The following is a 16,074-nucleotide window of genomic DNA, read 5'->3' as shown; positions in this document are numbered from 1 at the left end:
AACAGAGCTGATTTTTGTTCACAAATGAAGACTAGAAAGAAACATTTAAAATTTTACCTATCTACTGCTGCGCCAACTATATTTAAAAATAATTATCAAACGTGAAACTAGGCTTACACATTTCAGTGATTTTAGCCAACTAACGCTCCTTCCCAGTAGCTTACGTTGGCAAAGGGCTTTCCGCTGCAGAAATTGCGACACAGCAATGCTCTGCCAGCCATAACACATGGCAAAGATGCCAAACACATTCAAGCAGTGTTTCAATACGAGCTGGTGCATCTATTACTGCTTCAGCCAGACCCCTTTCAAACACATTTCCCACGTATTATGTTTAGAAAAAGCAACCTCTTCACCACTGGGGCTGTTTGTGCAGAGGGCGTGCAGACGGCCCAGGCAGAACCACCCCAGTGGCACCACCACATGCTGCCCGTGCCTGATGGAGCAGGAGCAAGTGATGGTAAGGAGAAAATCACCACGCACAGCACCAAGCGCCCAGGAGATACGTGGCAAGTTTTACGTAATCCATTACAACAACTCTCCCAGGCACCCTTTTTAGCCCTGCTGGATTTCCTGCCTTCTCCCCATCCCCCAAGCAGGCTCCAAACCTTGAAGTAACCTTGTTCTGCTCCCCCCCCCAGAGACGGCTCCATGCCTGAAACATAACCTCTAATCTTATTTTCTATTTCTAGCATACAATTCACGACCCTTATCCCAATTTTTTAAATTAAATATCCTCCGCGTTGCAGACTGTTTCCTATAGTCATGATAACGCACAGACTACGTCAGAACCTACAACCATATGCTTCTGGTCGAGGACAATTTTACATCACTTAAGACAATTAGAATTAGAAACACACACTATTTTTGTATTATAGGTTTAAAAGCCTCCTCTGAAAAAGGAAGTTTTCAATGCTGCTGCCAGAACTACACTGCGATGAAACAGCTTTATTTGTTGGAAGGTTTAGATAAAGACCTTAAAATACAACAGAAATGCATTTCAGGGCAGTCTGCAAAGTGAAGCATAAACTTAGAGCAATTAGAGCGACTTAGAGAATATTTGCAAACATTAAGCTGAAGTCTTAAAAACTTCAGGGTTTTATTACAAAGGAAGTCTTCTCATCTAACACCATCTACTTATTAGATGGATTTTGCTTAAACCTGCCATTTTTTTTTTTGGACAACAACAAAATATAGAGTTTACCACTGATTCTGCAACATTTCCTACACAAAACGTATTAAAATCAAAATAGCCTACTGGATCAAATGTCTATCCAGACCACAAGGATTGGGGTCTAAATTTGTACTTCTAATTAGTTAGCACTATTCATAACTCCCTTTCATACTTTTATCAATATTTAACTTAACAGTTGCTAGGGTGAAACATCCCGCCATGTACAAATTCTCCTACAGAAGCACTTTGATACAGAACAACTCCCTGAAGAATGAAAAAATATTTTTCTGTCTCCAAAGTGCCAAAAAAAGTTTCCAGGAGGCATCCCAAGCCCGGAGGTTGCAGTCTGACACAGTCAGGCCCTCAACAGAGCTGCACAGTTACAAGTACGTGTCTGCATTTTCATCAGCCACATGCTAACACTCTTCCACCTACCCCAAAATAAATCTGTTTCAGTCCTAGAAAACACGTCTCGGAAAGCAGGGGGAATGCCTATCACTGCTCAGTTGGCTGTGCTTACTCTGCAGTGAAGGACAGCTTTGGTCACTAGGCACTAGTGATTATCTTTGCTTACGCACAGTCAAATTGGAAGAAAAAAAGAAATAATAAATTCCAACGCACCATATATCAAAATATTGATAATGCTTACACCAAACCAATAGATATCCTTTCAAAACAAGACTAACTATATTGGCATTATTTTCTTTTGTTTAATCAGAAGATTAGTCAGCCTAGAATTATAAGAACAAACAAATTGTCATTAGAAGTTCAAAAATTTTTTTCTGAATTATATTTTGGACATAATCAGTTGTTGGGACAGCTTGGCTACACAAGCAAAATTAGGAAAGAAGGAACATTCTTTGGACTAAGACATGAAGCGCTACAACATGCTTTGTTAAATTTATATATTCTATCAGCATGTTTTACAATAAATACAGTTTATTTCGCATTAGTCTGCACAGGCAGTTCTAATAAATGCCATTAGTATGTTCTACTGTCTCTCTCCCACTCCTCCACCAGCCTCCATCCTATTCTCAGCAGGGCATCATTTGAATTTATTGGTAGTTCCACAGAAACTGAACTGTGCAAGTGGGAAGACAGCCTCTAGCAATTAAGAATAAAAGCAGATAAGTGAACATAAATTAGACTAGAGAAAAACAAGTGCAAGAATCTCTTAGGGCAGCAGAGCTGGATTTTGAAACTGACTGGAAAACAATAAATATAAAATATTTAAGTCAGAGTCATCTCACCAATATACTTATCAGATCAGTTTATACCATGAAGTTAGCATGCCAACAGGAGCAGTACAATCCGAAGCAGCCCAAAAGTGAAATTCTTTCCCAGGTGGCAACTGGAGAAAAACAACAATACTATCTGTACTAAAAATAAAGAAATTCTCATTTATGTTGATGATGTTACAAGTCAAGTCTGCCCTTCCCTTACTAAAAAACAATGTTGTAAGAAGATATTTCTGACAGTAATTTCACTGAGTCTTAAGGTTCAATGTTTGAAAGCTTCTCTCCCCCCCCCATGCTAAAATGAGGGCTAAAAACATCTCAAAAAAACTCACTGAAATTCTCATGTCAATGAATGATGGCCACAAAAATTTATCATACCACTAGGAAACTATTTGCCAGTATGTTTTCAAAAAGGATACTGTTATTCAAATGGAAAAAGAGTATCACACTATGACTGCCCAACAATCCAAATAACTGTTTCAAAATATTAAATTCATTAAACGTTTTATTACTGTGGTCTCCATAAAATACAAAATTAAAGAACTAATATAATTTGCTTGTCAGATGTAAATATTTTATAAATGGTTTCCCTACAGTCTCTGCTTTCAGTAATAAGAATTACAGAAATAATTCCAAAATCCTCCTCGAGTCTAATATTAAGAAAGCCTTTACTTTTTCATAACTGTTTCTACCCCCACCTTTCTTAAACTTTCAGGAACATAGCATAGGTGGTTTTAGTCACGTAAGAGTATTCTTTGTCATAAAGCATGCTACCTACCACAAACTGTGAATCAAACATTTTCACAACACATCTGATTCGGTGTACACAGAGCTTCCCCGCCAGGTGAGCCTGCAACCTGCTCGAAACCCACCTTCCTGCAAGAAGGTATACACCGCTCAGGAACCACAGCCAGGGATTTTGTATTTCAACATGGATCTCATCTAATACATATTCTTTATTTTCAAGTTCTTCCAACCGCAGTGGAACATTCACACAGTAGCTACATACAGCTCAGCCAGGCTGACTTTGGACACCACTCATCGTCCCATTACCAGTCCATGATCAACATTATGCACCCCAGCAGCTCCCATCTCCCACACCATGCGAACTCATCGTGGTGCTTTCAGGAAGCACGGGACACAGGTGTCCTCTACCTTGCTCACTGAGATGCTCGTAGATCAGCTCTATGCTCTGAAGAAGGTTGCTCTGAGGCACCGCGGATCTTTTACAAAGCGTTCTATTTATATATCAGCAAAATGCAGAAAAGCTGTTAAAAAGTAGAGCCAACAGGCTAAGCAAAGTCTAAGCAAGCTCGTGACTTCTGCCTATTCCAAAAGGTAAGCATTCCTCTATTATTCAGTAATCGAGACTGGGCCAAACAGTTCATTAAAGTATTTCCCTTCCAACTTTTTCTTGACAAATTTAATTTGGTAGCTAAAAATCAGTGAATTCTTGGATATTTAGATGGTGTCCGTTCTGTGAGAAATGGGAAATTATTTCCAACTACAACCCATGCAATTCTTACAGTTCCTAAATCTGGCCTTGTACATACCCTGCTTTCTTTCCCCTACCCCTAAATATATTTTTTGTTTAACATGTTCAAATACTTTACCTTCTCTTTCCTAACACAGGGAGATGGGCTTTGGGCAGAAGAAAAAAGGCAAACACGGTCTGCTAGCGTAGTCACTTCTGCCCAAGTTCTTCCATTGCTAAAGGACCTCTCCTTTCTGTCTAACCTGCAACAGAGTTAAGAGACAAAAATAAAAATAATGACTCCTTCCACACATGTCCCAGGAGAAGATGAGTGGAATTATTACTTGGGTAAAAAGTTCACCTTATATTTGCTTTAAGATAAACAGTGCAGTAATAGTCCCCCACAGAACAATTAGTTGTTTGGAAAGAAGCTGGTAGAGCTAACAACTAAGTAAGGCTCATGTTTTATCTATTTTTCTTAACTATGTTCTCCATTTACAGATAATATATCTTCCACATTTTTCCCCCTTTTGCAAACTGACAGAAAACCTAACTTGTGTGTAGCCTGCTCCAGTTACTGACGGTAGAAGAAAGTGCAAATTGCTCCCCACAATCAAACAAAACAGCTAACACATTTCCGTGGGAAGGATTTCTATCCACTCCTGTCTCCAAAGCATCATATGGAGAAAAACAAATCAAAGTTGTGTTACTACCGCTACTGATATGCCTTCCTTCCAAGACTCTCTGTAAGGATCTTGCTCTATTTCTAGAGTTACTCTATCAGGCAATTACAATTCTATACTCTGCATAAGCTTACAACACATATCTGTAGCAATCTCCCAGAGAACACTATGATAACCAAATGCAAGCATGCTAGATTTATTTTTTCCATCTTTTCCTAAGAAACTCTGCTTTTCCCTATTATATTATAAAGGCTGTAGTTACCTGTCAATTTTAAACACTAAAAATCTTATTTTTGCTCGTAAGTCAACAGTATTGGTCCTATTTTTAATTTCTTTTTCCTACTTGAAGGTTTAAAAACTACAGTATTAGAAAGACATTCTTACAACTCATCAAGGTATTAATATTTGGTTTTATTCACAAGTTCTTATTCACAACAAATACATCCTGCTTACACCTAACAATACATCACGTAATAGGCACATACCAGCTATGTGCTCTTTTACTAAGAGAACTTAATTTCAAAAAAAAAAATCATTTTTTCATAATTTCCGTTTTAAAAATAAGGAAAATGACCTTTCTTCAAAGTGTCCAGTAACATTACGTGGCTGGGGCAGACCGTACCACTTTTTGCCTTTATCAACTATTTTATTAGGAATACTCTACACTGAAGTCAGAACTGGGACTAGCTTCAAAGTAATATTTTATACATCAAGGCATTTTACCTTCAACTACCATTCGTATTTCTGTGCAGCAGGGGAGTTTAAGCCAAACCGAGTTTAGAACAACAGGAATCTTTCACATTTTCAACACGGCAGACTTCTCTCTGCCTCCTTCAGCTAGCATTCCAATCCACACTGTGCAATGCATACAAACAGGAGCATTTTCAATGGGAATTAAAGTGGAAAATGGGAAAAATAACTACAAAATGAAAAAAATCACCAAGGGAAAAGTATAGTGACTGGATTCAGCAGCATTAGAAAAAGAATTGATTGCGGGCTCAGCAGTGAAACTGATGGTTTCCTTTACAGCGTATGAATATGATGATCAAAATTAGCTTAAACTATTTATGGTGTCTCAAATGCTATTAGCAAGGCATTCTGCTGCTTGAGTTCTTATATGCATACCATCATTTTAAACAGCACAGCCATTTACAAAATGCATTTGTATCTCCCCTTACAGCCAACATATTGTTCTCTGTCTGGAACAGAAAATGCTTCCATCGACTGTTTTTCATATCTTTCAGATTATTCTGTTGGCATTTCTTTGCCTCTGAAGTTGAAACAGATAGACTCCACTTATGTAGACTTTTGTCCCTACTCTGGGCAAGACATTCTCAGAAAGCTGTCTTTTGGGCAGAATGAGATCTGCCTATGACAGTGTAAGGTAAACAAAGGCAGTGAATTACAGGTCTTAAGTCAACGGTGTGATGCAAAAGGAAAAGAAGAAAATGCCACTCCCTAACAACACAAACCTTTAGAGACAGCTACGCTGGGGATAGGAAGTTCACTAAGTAAACAGTGCTTTAAGGCACAACCAGGTTTTTTCACCAAGCATTATAACCAGTATTCACACATACCTAGTTGCACAATATTCACTCTAAGTCCACTGTTGCAAATCCTGCCAGCTTAACTTTGCTCACTTAGGATTCCTTGTAGAGAAATACATTTAGCAAAGGTAAAGCACACAAGATGCCCCACATTCACATACGTTACTCTTCAACATAGCGTATAACTGGATCAAAATACAGCATACCTTCCTGTCTGTGCTTGTCATGCTGAGGACTGTATCACTTACAAAATCTTAAGTTAAAAGGGAAGGGACTACAATTAGGTAGTGAAGAATATTTCTTAAGCTACGCTTACCCTTGCTTTTCCTGATAGACAATTTAACGTGCAATGAAAAACAACCAACACAGTAGAGACAAGCAACTTGTGCTCCCGAACAGAATATATCAAATAGCATATGCAAAGAAGAGGATGTATTCCTTCCCTGAAGCAACAAACATGTTTTGAAAAAGAAACTGCTTCATCTGTGCTAAAAATTCTGGAACAAAACACAAATTCAACTTTTAAGCAGAAAGTGACTAACTGAAATAGATAATTTTCTTGTGCTTCAGGAAGAAACACACTACATCAGACAGAGAAGAGCATCCATTTGCTGAACTGCAAGCTTAAGAAATTGTCAATATCTCAGAAAAAAACACAACTTAATGTCAAGTAAAATTTTATCAGTCATATTAACAGTAGGTTTCTGTAAATATCATAATGCACAAAAAGTTGAGTGACACTAAGACCTTTCAAGTGGAACACAGAGCAAAAGATATGAAACACAAGGGAAGGCAGCCTAGGCAGACATTTTCCATCAGTAACTCTACAAAGTGCAAGGGATGGGGAAACACACTTTAAAACACAAAACAACAAATAAGAGGGTAAGGACAGGCGATTCTAGAGAGACCAACGGCAATGTGCTAATTACAGACACTCCCTTAGAAACTGACTTGAGAAATTTAGTTTAAAAACACTCTAAATTATCAAAAAAATCAATGCATTGGATAGGTAATAATCTCTGTGCAGCTGTTTAAGAACCAACTAAACTTACTACATTGTACTTTATAACCAGAGTAGCTATTCAACCCTCAACTCTGGTGCCTGCAAGCCCATCCACACACCAAGTGTTCAGTCCAAAGGCATGTCTGTTTAAAGCATGCTCTTCTGAAAAGCATTCCGAATCAAAGACACCATGAAAGGTTTTAATGTAGTGACTCTGACATCTGATCAGCAGCAACCTAAAAAGTGTTAGAGATTCAGTGACAAGAACATCTCCTGATGCTTGAAAGACAGCACCTGATTCGAAAGAGATCTCTGCAGCCCTCAACTAAAACCAGGGACACTGTGATACAGTGAGAGAAGGCAAGAGAAGGTAAGAGTAGAAGAGTTGCTCGAATCTTTCAGCACTCATTCAGGGGAAACACAATCAAGGGGCAAATCAGTTTGTTTTTCATTTGCCTGACCATCAGACAATTCTAATCAAAAGTCACAATAACTTAACTGTTCCAGAAACTAAAATGGAAAAAGAAAAGATGCTTCCTGATGTGTCTTCAAAGGAAGAAAATGCACTTTTCCCCAAAACATCTCACTTAATCTTGTGCGTCAACTACAGATTTACTCTATCATACCAATCCATCACCACAAAAATGTAACATTCCTATATAAAAACAAAACATGTATCATTAGTGGTTTTCAAAAGATCTCACATCCAGCAACATCTGCAGAGCAATAGATTTCTCTTAACCAGAGCAGAATCTTTTCTAACCACAAAAGCAAGCATCGGATTAATTTCAAAATAGCACAGGTCAGCTGCACTACGTTTCCACGTGGATAAACCAAGAAGTGCACTTGACCAAAGACTGCCAAACTACCTCACATTCTGTCCCATGACCCAAGTCTTAAGACCAAATATTATATGAAAGATAAATGTATTTCAAATTAGAGTTGATGACTGCAGAATGCACTTGCTAAGAAGAACTTGAACAAACCCATATTAAATTCATGGTCAAATCATCACAATTTTATATAAAGTTTGATAACTGCTTAGCTTATTTTGCAATAATTTGTCTCAAACTTTACAACACTCATTTCTCTTTGGTCTTGAAGTGAATTTGACATCACAATCTGTTGTCCTGTAGCTTGTTGCAACATTTAGAGAAAAAAGGTTTATTATGAGATCTAATGGGATTGCTAAAGAGAAAAAGTTTTCTTTCTCTTCCGGAAAGCAACACAAGACATACAGAAAAATTGGAAGCTCTCTAGGCAAGGACTCTTTCTACAGTTTAATACAGAACCAACCACATTCCCAGTAATGGTATACGTGTTCTTTTTCCAGCATTTTGTCCTAATAACTGGCATTTCCTCCCAGCACCTCATGCAATTTTTATTAGCATGGAAGTCTCTTAAGAAAGAGAAGCCATAGAAATAAAAGTCTGCCTTTACTTGCATTATTTCAGGAAATTTTATTTTTAATGTAGCCCTGCTCTTCTATATAAGAACTTCAGCAGCTTGTCTTCAAAAGTACAGGTTATAATACCACCAAAATTTTAACTTGGCTTGTATCACAACTCGTGTATCTATACCAGTTGCTGCCCAGCACAGTTTATTTGTATTCCACTGTGAGTTAGCAAAGTACGTCAGTTTGCTCTCTGTAGGTGAAGAATGCATGAGTATCTACGCAAACCTCTGCTTTCCTGCCAACAACAGCGGCAACCTGGCAGGCTTGATCATTTCATTTGCACTGCTCAGAACTGGGCTCAGGAAAGTAAAATTCTTATCACTATACATTTTCTTAATTGTTTGGTCTTGATCAAAGTAATTAAAGTTTTTAGCTTTTCTAAATGACACATGTATTTAGCTTTAGATCTATTTTTGGCACCACGTTAAAGCTCTCAGCTACATCATCTGCTTGTAAATGGTCATTTCACATTGGAAAAAGCGTAGAACTTATTACCTTGTTATGCAAATATTTGCAAACTGTGTCGTTCAGCCAAACGAACATAAATACCTAACTATATCCTTGGTAAGAGGCTAAATACAGTTTTTCCAGAGCTACAAAACATGCACTGATGAAGTTGGATTCTGTACAACGTATTTGCACAGGTTTAGTTAACGCCATTCTATACTATCTGGCCTTAACTCCTGCTTGGACAAAGAACTGCAGACCACTCAACAGTAGGCAATACTGCTATGCTTCACTCCAAATAAATAAATCAATATATTCCTGTCTCAAAATCCTTCCTTTTTTTTTTTTTTTTTTTTTTAACTAATCACAAGTGCTTCCAGTGAAAGACAAAAAGCTGCATTTGTTTTTATGTTCATGTGACATACATGGTTTCATCTGAGCATTTGGAGGTGATGAAACCATTCTACATTGAAGTTACCTGACAAGATGCATGCAGAAAAATACAGATTATAGAACTGGAAGAATGAAATTTTTAGCTAGTCTCTTCCTCCTTGTATTCTTCCTCCTTCTACAAAATACTATCTGGTGCAAGACTTGCAAATAGCATTCTGAGAAAAATTTTGAAATACTTAACAGAAAGATCACGTTCCTTTATTCTTTTGGCATAGAATTACATTTACCCATAGTGATATTTTCCCTGTGATCTTCAGTCTTCTTCACAAGTTTTGAGGATGCAGAGACAACGAAAGTCTTTCGACAACAGGAGTCGTTTTTGTGTCTGTCCCTCCTGGTCACTACAGCTTTCATTGTTTTTCAGCATTTCTGTAATATGTCTGGGCTACGCAAGAAGAATTTCTAGCATCTTCAGGATGAGATTAACAGCTTCAAGTATTTTTAAGGAACATTTTAAAATATTACCTTGTACTTACATTCTTTGGAAGAAACACTTCAAAGATCTCCAGATTTTTCTGGAATGTAAGCTGCAGACATTCAGGTGCTTTATCTTTCTCTAGGGAAGCTCTTGTGCTTGAACTCAAACTGTTCTTCTAAAGCATAATCAGCCAAGTTCTATAATCTGTACAGAAGAGCAGGAAGTTCAGCTTTCATAAACAGGGAAAATACCTAGAACATTGCTTCGAATATCTTGGTATCAGACAGAGCATGTGGACATGCTTGAAAGGGCGTAATTTCACCCCAGTAAATCCTGAGGAATCCCTAATACTATCCAGAAACTTGCAAACATACGAAGTTATCACAGTGAGGTAATGTACTTGAGAAACTAAAACCAGTGCGTTCTGAAAGAATTAAAGATAAATTTCATTGCTAGATTACTCTCCCACAGTAACAAAAGCATGAATCACACTAGGGATGGCTTTGGCGAAGCAAGGGGTCCATAACATTCCCATCTTTCTGCTCTTCTCCCACACTCTCCTCTACAACACACTCCATACGGTGCTTTAAAAAGTTCCCAAAACATAGCACGTCTGAATAAAGCATTAAAGGGTCAAAGTTAAATATTATTATTTCTAAGGGAAACAAACTTCCCCTAACATTCAGAAATTGTTGACATTCAGGACTTTTGTTCCATCCCCAGATTGCACCAGCATATGTCGCACAGAAGCCTATGAGGAATTTTCTGTAATTAGATGACTCCATTTAAATGTCAGCTTTGAGTGCACAACTAAACAAGAATCACACCTTCAATACTGTTATTAAACAATCAGTTAACAGGTTCCCCTCTAACTTCCTAGCCAACGTGTAAGTCAGGAAAGAACAAAAATACAATATCCAAGCCTGAGATGAGGTGGCTGACAGGGCAGTAAAGGAATTTTCCTGTTGAAATTTTCCAAAAAAATCTGTCTTTTGCAATGCTATTGTACAGAAATGCCTACCAATAAATATTAACTTCTGACAAGTACCCCACTGAAAGACAACTAGATAGAACATTAAAGAGTCATATTTACTAAAAAAGCCTAACCACTTGAAAAAGTAGAAAACTAATAAAAAAGCAAGAAACCCAAGACCACAAAGAAGGAATACAGTCGTGTTGCAAGACAATGAAAAGAGAGCTAGCCTAAAACAGAAAATATGTTCAGTCATCCCAAGGAGAGAATTTTACTGAAAACCATAATTGGAAAGTAGTCACAATTTAAGGAGGTATTTTAAAGATGTTTCCTAAGGAATTACTTTCTCTGATGTAACCCTACCAGTAAAAACATACAAGATAACTTTTAACTTAAAAAATGGGGGGCAGCCACTTTACAGCAAGAAGTTGTTTTATATTTTAGAAGTACAAAAAAAATATTTACTAGTGTTATCATGTTCTCTTATAATGGCTTTCCTTCAAAGGGAGAGTATTTATTTCCTTTGTGAAAATGGTTCTTCAAAGGAAAGGCCTGGAATATCCTACTTAAAACTTTCATTGTTTTAATAAAATTTGTAATAGGTACTTGCGCCGATAAGCTCTTGTATGTTATCATTTGCCTGAAGCCAATGGACCACCAACAGCAGGTAATACCACAGATAGAAGAATGTCTGACTTGCTAAAAAGACTCCCGAACATGCTCCACCAGCCCCAGCTACTCCCACCTCATGGCACACCCTACTGATCTTTACTCACAGCCACCTCAACATTCCCTCAGCACCACCTGGAATATTGTGCGTTCCCCTTTCCAGCCCTTTTCTTTCATTCTTCCAAGCTAAACCTGCATTTCTAGAATCTCTGCTCTGCTGTTCCCCCTCACACCCACTCTTCCCCTCTTAGTCTAAGGCTGCTCTAACTCAGGTCACTGGAAGTCAGTTTGCCTCGTGCAAAGTTGATGACCTTAATAGAACCATGCAGAGTAAGCTCCCCATATTTATTTTTAAGAAAACAATACACTAATCCTCACCAATTACAGCTGACTAAGGCAAGATTGGTATTTCAAGACCACCAAAGTTCTCAAAATAATTCTTGTCTTGTAACATTAGTGAAACATCTCACCAATGTCATGTTTTTGGCAAAATTCAAGGATTTGACCAAAATGATATATTCACAGAACACCAGAAGACTGGGATCATATCAGACTAACTCATCAATTAAACCGCAAAGTAGTATTAGTAATATTAACGCTTCATGCTCCCATCTCCCACAACTTAATGGTTTCTTTGGGGGCAGAAGGGACTAAATCCCTCCTACTATAAAATAATCCTTTAAGTACAACAACAACAGAAGACAAGAAACCCACACAAAGCCAAAAAGGCACGACAAAACATTAATACTAACATCTCAGTGAGTTTGGAACACATCTTTAACAAATTCCACTTAGCTTTCAAAACATTTTTTCATCCTACCAAGCAGAGCTTCAGATTCTGCAGATACCGAGATACAGCACCTTCTGTGGTCCTCAAATAAGCTTCCAGAGTTGCTTTCAGCCACAAGATGTACAAAATTTAAACATCCCAGAATACAATCTTGCCTGGAGAGCACAAGATTGCCTGCAGCATGTTATTAATAAATTGTTGTTACCCAAAGGCCAATGAAGGTCAAAAAAAACACTAATTGAGACGTATCACCAAGCTCTAGGAGGACTGGTGTAATTATAATGTAGATTTTGTTGAGCCTAGCAGAATCAGCTGCCCTGTGAACCAGCCTCAGCACACTGTTTTTGTGATGAGGTTACCCATGCTGCTGGAAATGTCATCTTTCATGTATGATATAAAACCCTTTCTATAGCTACTAACAATACCCTGGCATTGTTCGTAACATGTAGGGTGTTGTTCTGGCCAGCATCCAATTCCAGTAATAATACTCTATCTACCTACAGTAACCACAAGACGATATTCTTCATTTTCAGCCCCAAGTGCTTTTGCAGCACAGCAGCAAGCTGTTGAAGAATTGCCACACTTCACTCTAAGTTCTGCATTTCACTGGGCATTTATCCATCTGCACAGATCAGGCATTTCTCTAGAACTGTAGAAACACCTTGAGATTATTGGGAATAAAGGAGTTCTTTTCATACGGTACAATTAGTCATATCAACAGTGATAGCTATTTTGAGCAGCACCTATTAATCACTATCATTAGCAGGATCTCTGGCGTACCAGCATTCACTGTACCAAGAACAAGTCTCTTCCTATTACAGCACTACTACATAAACAAAAGCAGCGGCACAATTTCTCTTCACACAACCCTGTTTTGAGTAATGAGAGGCAAGCAACAGCACTTAAAACTACACTCAATACAGGATACAAAAGGAAGCTTACTTATACCTCACAGGACAGTAAAAATACAATTGTTTTCCTGCAAAGAAAGCCTGGCAGTCATTTGTATGCAGGGGAAGAGGAGGTCATGAAAAATAATACATTGTGGAAAGAAGTGGGGGGAAAAGCACTCTCAATTTGGAGGCAAAAGAAAAAACACAGAAAAAAAAAGATTAAAGTGATCAAATAAAAGTTGATGCCTACGAGATGGAAGAAACTCAGACTATTCTTTTAAAGATTTTCAGCAGATTATTTTCATACTGTTTTGTATGAAGGATCAATTGTTAACCACATTTGAAAGTCTCAGAAGAGACTTTTGTCTCAAAAATATTCCCTGTATGCAGTATTTCTAGTTTCCTAACACCTCTGAGTAACTCCTGATTCAGAATGAAAAACGCTAACAGAAGGATTTATGCCTTACGCTGACCTAAGAAGCAACACCACAAGACGCACATGAAGGAGCAGCTCCGCGTTGCTTCCAGCCCAGTTCCTCACACCTCAAAGGTGACATGAAGCAGCAGAAACATGTATGTTGACCCAAAACACATCTTCCTCACAACTGTAATAGTTAAAAGAGAAAGACATTCCTTCTAGGAGGGAAAGAAAAAGAAGCAAAAACCTTGTGCAAGCCCTAAATTTGGAAGAATAGCAATTCTCTCCAGAATAAGGGTCTTCTGTAGAAACGCTGCCCAGGAAAAGGCTCCAGCCGAGTGCAGAATCATGTTGATGTACATGATACACAAATAGCACCTGAGTGCACGCCATGATCGGCCAGCACTCCTGATCCCATGAGCTGCATACCAAAACCTTCATGTGGCCAGGAGCTCCGCGACACATGCCACATACCTCAGAGAGGTGAGGGAACGGATTGCAGGAGCTTCAGCCGTCCATCACCCACAGAAAACAGCAACAGCTCCTCAACACCACCCCAAGATGGTGTCGGGCTGAGCATACAAGCAACAACGGCCTTAAAACCAGCGTTGACCTTTTCCCCGGCCTCTGGATTTGAGATTATCCAATGGCCATGCTGGCTATTACAAGGCCCAGTATCATTTTGGAAACCAAACCCGCACCTTTTGCCAGCTACACGTGCCTCCCAAGCCCCAGGCTGACCGGCTGTGAGGAGCCGGGCACTTATCACCACTATGGAGGGCTGATGTACGCCACCCTCTTCACCATGACACCCAGACATCTGTTCCTCTGGAAAACTAATAATAATGGCTGACTCGTACCTGCAACTAGGCTTGTAATTCCACCTGAAACAAAATCAAAAGAGAGCTCTCAAAATCTTTCAAATTACTGAGGTTACATCCCTCCACCTGACAAATTTATACCTGCTCCTCATCACTCAGTGATAAAACCCCGCGCAGGCCCCATCTCAAGCAGGGCGAAGCGAAGGTATATCAGCGAAGTTTTCAGCTATGCCCCAAAACGAGAGTTTCCCTCTTCAGCCCACAATATGGACACAAGGGACTAAAAACAACACTAAATAGCGCTGGAAGCGAGCGTCAGGTGAAAGCCGAGCGCGGGCGGCAGCACGGAGACACCGCTGCGGGCCGGGGGTTTGGGGGAACCCAGCGCCAGGCCCCTCCAGGGGGCACCTCCCGGGGGCAGCCCCCGGAGCCCGGCCGGGCCCTTAGGCGGGGAGGCGGCCGGGCAGAGCCGCGCCGCCCTGACGCGAGGCCCCCGCCGCAGGGTCTCTGTCGCTCGCTGCGGGGCCGGAGCAGGCCGGAGGGAGCGGCGGGCGGCCACAGCTCGCCACCAAGGGGCGCAGGAACGCCCGCAAGGAGCAGGCCCCGCCGGGCTGCCCGCACTCGGGTCACGGCGGAGGGAAGGGGAGAAGGGGACGCGGCCGCAGCCTCGCCACCGCCCCGTGCCGAGTCGTGCCGAGCTGTGCCGAGCCTGCCGCCGCCACAGCAGGGCCGGGCCAGCGCTGCCGAGGGTGCGCGGCGACGGCCCCCGGGCCGCGCCTCGGGGCACCGCCGCCCTCCCGCCGAGCCGCCGGGGGGCTCCTCCCGGCCCCAGAGCGCCCGCTGCCCGCCTCGGCACCCGGGAGAGCGAAGGAGAGCGGCGGTAACGCCGGCCACGCCAGCCCGGTGCCTCGCACCGCCAGGGCCCGGCAGGCTGCGGAGCCGCGGGCGGGCTGAGGCAGGGCGGCGGGGAGCGGGGGCATGGCGGCGGCGCTCGCTCACTCACCTGCCCGCGACAGCCGCCGCCGCCGCCGCCCGGCCAGCGCCGCTCTGTGTACTCCGGAAACGGCGGCTCCTCCGCCGGGCGCCGGGGGAGGGAAGGAGGCGGGCAGGGACCGGCCGGGGGCGGGCAGAGCCGCGACTGACAGCGGGAAGGGGAAGGCGGGAGCGGGGCGGGCGGCTGAGGGCTTGGGGGGGGGGGCGCGGCGCCTCAGGGAGCTGAGGGGGGGTGGACGGGGAGGTGTGGGGCCTTGTCCTGGCGTGGGAGTGCTGAGGGGCTCGCCCCATGTCCTTCCAGACAAACACACATACATCGAGCTCCCCCGAGGTGTGGGGCAGGCCCCGGCTGCCTCCTGTCGTGTGATGGGACCCGGCCCCGGCTGCTGGGGGGCAAATGGGGAGGGTGAGGGACGGGCAGGCCGTTATTTCAGAACAGAGGACGAGGGGAGAGGAGAAATAATAAAAATCAGTCCATATTTTATATTAACCTCAAATAACGAGGTTTCTCATCCTGTCGTTTCATGGTCAGGTGCAGTGTGTCCTTCCACGCGGGAATGATCAGTGACAGAGATCGCCAGCAGCAACTGCAAAGTACTGTATTCTTCTTCTGTTTAAAGTCACTAG

The 16,074-nt window shown here is 41.5% G+C and overlaps 1 protein-coding gene across 11 annotated transcripts in view; it reads right to left on the bottom strand.

Annotated features, from left to right (window-relative positions):
- Positions 1-15,596, bottom strand: part of GARRE1 (granule associated Rac and RHOG effector 1) — a 52,755-nt gene extending 37,159 nt beyond the window's left edge. For 3 of the 11 annotated variants that reach the window (XM_040571725.1, XM_040571718.1, XM_040571724.1), the window contains exons 1-2: positions 15,458-15,596; positions 4,023-4,146 (exon numbers count right to left, since the gene is read on the bottom strand). The gene's annotated coding sequence lies outside the window, so the exon portion shown is untranslated. Of the gene's footprint in view, positions 1-4,022; positions 4,147-9,937; positions 10,095-13,688; positions 14,748-15,457 lie in introns of those variants that run through there. The other 8 variants (XM_040571720.1, XM_040571728.1, XM_040571722.1 and 5 more) reach the window with 8 other exon arrangements.
- Between the last annotated feature and the right edge of the window lie 478 nt (positions 15,597-16,074).

Source organism: Cygnus olor, chromosome 12 (genome assembly GCF_009769625.2).
Source record: "Cygnus olor isolate bCygOlo1 chromosome 12, bCygOlo1.pri.v2, whole genome shotgun sequence".
Classification (NCBI taxonomy): domain Eukaryota; kingdom Metazoa; phylum Chordata; class Aves; order Anseriformes; family Anatidae; genus Cygnus; species Cygnus olor.
This window is presented reverse-complemented; position numbering and strand designations above follow the sequence as displayed.